Source organism: Macrobrachium nipponense, chromosome 14 (genome assembly GCF_015104395.2).
Source record: "Macrobrachium nipponense isolate FS-2020 chromosome 14, ASM1510439v2, whole genome shotgun sequence".
Lineage (NCBI taxonomy): Eukaryota > Metazoa > Arthropoda > Malacostraca > Decapoda > Palaemonidae > Macrobrachium > Macrobrachium nipponense.
In genome coordinates, this window is record NC_087207.1 from 67,790,372 (window position 1) to 67,797,360 (window position 6,989).

General features: G+C 49.8%; 1 protein-coding gene across 4 annotated transcripts in view; it reads left to right on the forward strand.

Annotated features, from left to right (window-relative positions):
* Positions 1–420: 420 nt before the first annotated feature.
* LOC135226578 (uncharacterized) overlaps positions 421–6,989 on the forward strand; it is a 96,273-nt gene continuing 89,704 nt past the window's right edge. The window contains exon 1 of one of the 4 annotated variants that reach the window (XM_064266263.1): positions 421–576. The gene's annotated coding sequence lies outside the window, so the exon portion shown is untranslated. The other 3 variants (XM_064266266.1, XM_064266265.1, XM_064266264.1) reach the window with 3 other exon arrangements.

Genomic DNA, 6,989 nt, shown 5'->3' on the forward strand with positions numbered 1-6,989 from the left:
CAACCATTAGAAGAACATCGGTACATAAAGATTAGCCATGTTGGGTCATTCCATACGCGACTAAACTTATATCGACATGTTTAGTACTGTTACACAAATGAAATTGCAACTAATTCGATGTGGCTACTTTATTTTCCTCAGTAAAACGATTATTAGATAGATTTATGTGTACCAATAAATTCATAATAATGTTTTAAGAATGTGTAACTAACGGAAACTGTTCCATTCTTGGGGCTTTAGCCATCAAGAGCAACATTCGGTGACGTAATTGCCAAGGTTTAGTCGCTCTCTCATCCGAATCTAATAATATTGACTTGAATCAGTTAAAGTAGCCTAGCTTTGTTTAATATATCAATTCCAGTATGCATCTTCTTTTAATAAATTTATTTTTAGATAATTAATTATACTATTTTTATTCTTAATAATACGTGATTAGCCTCTTAAACTAAAATGTGAAGCCTTCGCAATTATTTCACTACAATCGGACTAATGTTTTCAAAACCAAGGCTTAAAGAGTGGGAAGAGTCCTACCGAGCTCGATATATTCTTTTAATATTTGTTGACTTATCTTGAAAAGTAAGTATAGCTTTGACGTAGATATTATGGATCATACTTAGCAGATTCGTTTATATACGTGAGGTACGCTATCTGGCAAAGACAAGACGAAAAACCGGTGTAAATTGCTGTATTTTGTTGATGGGTTTTGCCGTGCTTTGTGAGGCCCGTGTGTTATGACAACCGCGACCAGGTTCTCGCACATTTTTGGGTACCTTTTAGTCACATCTGAAACCCGAAGAATTCATTCCCCTTGAAGCAACTGAGTTGGTACCCAGGCCAGTGGTCTGGTTTCATGGCCGTAAGGTAATTGTCATTGGCCTCGGATGTCTCGTAAGGCGGATACCTAAGTATGTAGCCTAATAGTAACCCTACTAGCTACTACTACTACGCCTACTCGTTTAGGCCTACCAAGTCGGGTTACTACATTCCTCGGCCGGTTAGCTTTCCTTAATCCAGGTATTATTATCTTATTTTGAACCATTGTTGTATTTTGTACTTGAAAATGTACTTTTCCTGTGTTTTAACGTGTGCTGTGAACGTTTCTGATGTTCGTTTTTTTCACAAATACCTAACCAAACCAGACAAGCAGCAGCGAGCTACCTAGCCTATCATGCACTGGAGTAGTCTTAAGAACCTTGTACCCGAGGTCATGTTAGGTTAGATGTGGTTGGTTAGGTCATTGGAGCCAGTTGCGAATGATGGACACAGGTTTGGCAAATGAAGAAACCTAGGATAAAACCGCATGGACTGGCCAATTGTCCGACGATCACGGCTGGACACCCAGCGAAAAAGTGCTTAGGGTAGAATATCACGACAGGCCAACCCTCATCACGGTGGACGGGTCTTATTCACTCGATATTTAATTGGTGAAACAAGAATACAATTGCAACTCTAAGCATACCATTTAAAAGACTGAAGTTTCGTCAACATAATGTGATATATGAAAGCCCCATACGAACTAAAATAAGCATGTGAGCTCTTCGTAAAATATGTTTTCAAGGCAGTTTTGAAATCCAATATGGCGGCTACGTTTTGCATGGACGGTTCTGATCAGTGACGGCCACCATCTTTCCCCAGCCTTCCCAGCACTCATTTGAACAATGTTAGCGTATATATGTAACGTTTATTGATCTTACTCAAGATTGCAGTTGTAATCAGCACAATAAAACAACATTTTGTTGCCTATATTAGTGAAAGTATGAAACTTGTTATTCCCGGGGTTATGGTTTGAACTGAATTCATTCTTACCTTGTAATCGGCGGTTTTTATCCTTACTGCCATCACAACTGAAACTCCACAGTGCTTATTTGATTGTTATTATACACATTTTGGTCTCAGTTCACTCCACATTGCACTTTAAACCCGTTGCTGTTCCTAGTTTCTAAGCGCGCGCGCCATAAACACAATTACGAACAGCAGACGACGAAACTGCAAAGTTTTATTCCCTAAACTGTTTACTTTACTCGTTATTTAGTTTAAATTTACTTTTGTTATTTAAAAATTTTGATAAAATCAAATGTCTAACGTTTTCGTACATCTGGCTGCCGAAAACCATAGAGGAACGAATACGGAAAAAAGTAGCATAGAGGACAACGAACTACGTTTTTTTCTTTTTTTTTTTTTGCTTTTTTGTTTTTGCTAGCACTTTTCATTGATTTCAGTCTTTATTAGTATTTTGAATTTCTTTAATAATCGTATGCCAGAAATAAATGTAACCTTTAATGTTTGCATGCTTTAATGTTTGCATGCTAAGAATGGCAAAATCATCGTTGCCACATTAGTGGAGGCTTCACACATACGCCGTTCCATTATTATAAACTGTTTCCATGAATTCTAGTTGTCATAGTAATGCAATAATGATAAAATTGCTTTAATATTTATGTATATATACTTCCAATACATAGCCTAATTTCACCATTGTTCCGATACGTAATACAAACCCTCGGTCCTTTAACAATAGGAAGGTAACTAGCGGCAGCTGGGACGGTCGTAAGCTTCGAACAAGGGGAGAACGGTAGTTAACTGCTTGTCCGATCGTGCGCGCGCCCGCGCGCCCGAGAGGTGAAGAATCACTTTTGCTTTCGGCCGCGGGTGTGAAGGACGTGTTCGTCATCGCTCTCTGCCCGCTTCATCGTCGTATGCTTTGTTTATATTGTGTTTTCTACTAATGGTTTGTTTGACTTGAAAATGAAACTGTAAGTACACTGTTTTCATTTTCATTACTTAATTATGAACCAACATGGAGCTATCGCCGTAGATGCGGCGATTTCCTCTCTTTTCATGAATTGAACCCTTGAATTATGTCTCGGTGCCGACGCTCGCGCCGAGTCATGTATTTGGGCGAAAGTGTGTAATTGAAAAATGTAAGTACTTTTTTCATTATATTTTTGCCCTGTGCGTTCGTTACCGAGAGCGTGATTGCGCTCGGCACGAACCTTTTATTTTGTATGATAAAATGCAATGAAAGTGGATTCGCAATGCAGTATTCTTTTCATTTTCATTTATTTATTTGCATAATTTAATTTGGATCAATTTCGCTCTTACCCGGAATTGATCCTTACGATTATTTTTCTGTGAAAGTGAATCGCAAGTGCAGTATTCTGTTTCATTTTCATATATATTTTATGATAGCATCATATTATTTGGATCAAGTTTCCGTTCTTACCCGGGATTTGATCTTTTCCCTTTAAGTTCTATGAAGTGAATCGCAAGGGCAGTATTCTGTTTCATTTTCATATTACTTTTCACTGCTGTGCGGGGGTAGGGGAAGCGAAGGTCTGCCAGGAAGTCGTCGGAAAGCTCTCCCGCGACTCCCTTGGTATCCGATTCTTCGTCTTCCTTCCTGCCCCCCGCTCAGCTTCTTCGTTGTATTTTGTATTTGGGGTCTTCCTTGCGTTCGGGGTGGGGCATGTCTCCCCCCCCGTGCGTGAGGGAACCCCTCTTACTAATCTGTCTGTGCTACCGCAGGTGCTACATCCGTGGGAGACGACCTTGGACAGGTATGGACCACTGCGGCTGCAGGGCGTGCCTAGCATCCACGATCTGCTGCAGCGTCTAGCGAGGTCTGGGGCGGTGACCTTGGAGTGGTCTCCACTACAACCTTCACGGCCGCTTATGCTGCTTCCCCCCGCTGGTCTACACTCCCCATGCTGTGTCGGGTGACGCCGTCTGCCGCTTTCTATGGGCGGTCGCCGCCGTACCGAGGAGGGGTATGCCGCCGCCGCCTGTGTTTTCTTCGTGTTGCCTGCCCCAGACTTCCGCTGTTCCAGCAGCTCGCCCCCTGGACCGGCCGCCAGTACCAGGTTCCCGCTGGCTGCCGATGATTCTACGAGGCGATGGCTGGGCCTGCCGTACCTGTCGCTGATGTGGTTCCCGCTACTGGCTTGGCTGTCCCTTCTGTGTTTACCGCTGCCGCTGTTCCTGCCGCTCCTGAGCTGGTTGCTGTTCCTGTCGCTCCTGGTTCCTGCGCCTGTCCATGCTGGTCCTGCCCATGGTGTGTCTTCCCCAGTCCCAGGTCCTTCCGGACAGGTGCAGTCGGGCCTGTTGCTTCGGCAATAGGCCCGACTCCGGCCTGGATGGAGGACACCTGACGACTGGTCCTGCGTGAGCTGACGAAGAAGAGGAAGGTGTCATCTTCGTCTTCGTCTGCTGCTGCCTCTTCCCCTTCGACTTCTAAGGCCCATAAGCCGAAGAAGAAGAAGGCTGCCTCTCCCCCCTAAGAAGTCTCCTTCGGGAACTTCTAAGGGCCCGTCCCACCTCGGTGGGACGGGGGGTCCTTCTGCTGGTCCTCCTGCTCCTTTGGGAGCGGGGCCCGTCTCCCCTTCCGTAAGGAAGAGATAGACGGGGACCAGAGGAGTATCGGTTAGCTCTGGTACTTCCTCGCCTGGTGCTAGCGGCGATGCCGCTACGCCAGGTTCCGGCTCGGTCTCTCGTTCGCGGGAGATCCCGAGTGTACGCTCTCCCTCGGGAGACCGTGCAGCCAAAGTTTCGGCGCCAGAGTTCGCTCGGCGCCAAGACCACGGCACGGAGCAGATAGGCTGGCTGAGAACCGCTCAGGTGGGACTCTCGCCAGGCCAGCGGCCGCTCTCGCAGCGACCAAGATGGTAACCCGGGGTTGTTTTCCCCCTAAGAAGACTCCTTCGGGAACTTCGAAGGGCTCGTCACACTCCGGTGTGACGGGGGTGGGGGGGGTTCTTCTGCTGGTCCTCCTGTTCCTTTCCGGGAACGGGGCCCGTCTCCCCTTCTGAGAAGAAGAAGAAGAAGACGGGGACCAAGGGTATGCTGGCTACCGCTGGTACACCCTCGCCTGGTCTTGGCAGCTCTGCTGCTAAGCCAGGTACCGGCTCGGTTTCTCGTCCGCGAGAATTTCGAGTGTACGGTCTCCTTCGGGTGACCGTGCAGCCAAAGTTAAGACGCCTGAGTTCGCTCAGCGTCATGACCGAGGCACGGAGCAGAAGACTGTCGAGAGCCGCTCAGGTGACTCTCGCCAGGCCAGCGGCCGCTCTCGCAGCGACCAGCCGGTACCTCGGGTGGACTGGACGTGACGGTCTGACCGGCCGGGACGTTGAGGCTGGGAAGAGGTCCCCCAGGTCCCCTCGACCGACGGTACCAGCCTCGGCTGTACCAGCGGTTTGACGTGCCGCGAGGACGCTCACCGGTCTCACCGCGAAAGTGAGCTCTGCAGGTCACCTGACCGCCGCTCCCACAGGGACCGGGCGGATACGATGACCAGCAGCAGCTCGTCTGACGCACGGGAGGGCGGGGGTCGACGTGCTCAGTCGAGCCGCTCGCCACAGGTGAGCGGCACGGCCAGGCCTGCAGATCGATCCCCACCGCTGGGTTGGTGATCGGCTGCAGCCCCCCACGTACGCTGGTCCTGCCAGCGAGCGGGGGGGGGAGCGTCAGGTCTGTCTCTCCACTACCTTCAACTTCCTCGGGCTACACCGGGAAGGAGCGAGGTAGCTGGAGTGATCGTGAGAGGTGCGCCGCTCACGATCCCGTCACGACGCCAGCACGTGCCACGTATGGTCTTTAGGACCAACCAGGACGTACGCGCAAGTGATTTTGGAGGCGACCGTCAGGGGGTTCAGGAGGGGGTAGCGTCTATTCTGTCTCTCCGATACCTTCAACTTCCTCGGCATACGCCAGGAAGAGCGAGGTATATAGGAGTGATCGTGAGAGATGCGCCGCTCACGATCCCGTCACGACGCCGCACGTGCCAGGTATGGTCTTAGGACCAGCCAGGACGTACGCGCAAGTGATTGGAGGCAACCGTCAGGGATCTGTTGCTGGTCCTTCTTCTGAAGGAGGAGGGTCTTGGAGCTGCTCTTGTTGGAGGGACTGGATGGTCCTACTCCTCAAGACGCTGTAACTTCCGAGATTCAGAGTAACTTTGCCCAGGTTATTGCACTGATTCGTCAGCACAACGACCTGGGGGAAGGATCGCTGCTCCACCAGCAGAGCCCATGTCTCTGCTCGAGTCGTTTTGGGGCCCGCCCGAGGAGGGAACCCAAACCGACGGTGGGTTTGCCGCGATCGGAGCTTGACGATTCTGTCTTGAACCAGAGTCTCTCGTCTCCGGACAAGAAGGCTCTCTCAGTTCTGGCCGGTCGATCAAGCTACTTCCACCTCCTCTACTGCGACAGCGGCGTTTCTACGTGTCTTCGGACACCCGTATTTAAATACTCCTTTGGTCCTCCTGAGAGGTTTCGACCTCGACGAGGGACTGGAATGAGTCGAGGACGGGTATCGGCTCTCCGCCTGTCAGGTGTCGATCAGACCCCACCCAGACGACGTTCACAGTGGCGGCAGACCCTTACCTACAGTGAGAGTTTCGTAACCCTCCTCGGGAAAACGTTTTCTACCTGACGATACGTTTTCCCAGACTCTGAGAGGCCATCGCCGCAAGGCGATGGCTGCTCCTACTCTTCTCCAACTGCTAGTTCCACTGGGAAGGCGAGCGAGATCCAATTCCTCCCCCATTCCCTCTCTCCTTACGGCTACGAGGGAAAGGGGAGGGATCCTACAGAGATTTCTCTGTAGGATTCCACGCTGGGGACTGCGCTACCCGGGGGGGACCTTCGGGTCCTACTGACGTAAGCCCCGGTCGTTGAGGAGGGATCCTGCCCCATTCTCGATTTCTACGGAATCGAGAGGACCACCCAGCCGATATCGTTTTGACGAACTTTCGGTGGGGGTTTCGCAGACTGCTTAGATTTCTACGGAATTTCTAGCGCATTCAGAGTGTTAGAGTTTCTTACGATCTCCAAAACACCTTAGGCGAGACCACGGGTCCAAAGTGAGCGAGACGAGAATCCCCGATATGTTACACGATAATCGGGAACCTCGCCTATGCTCGAATTCACTGGAATTTCTAGCATTAGGAAGAGACTGCTGCTGAAAGAAGACTATCTCACAATAGGCGACCAACC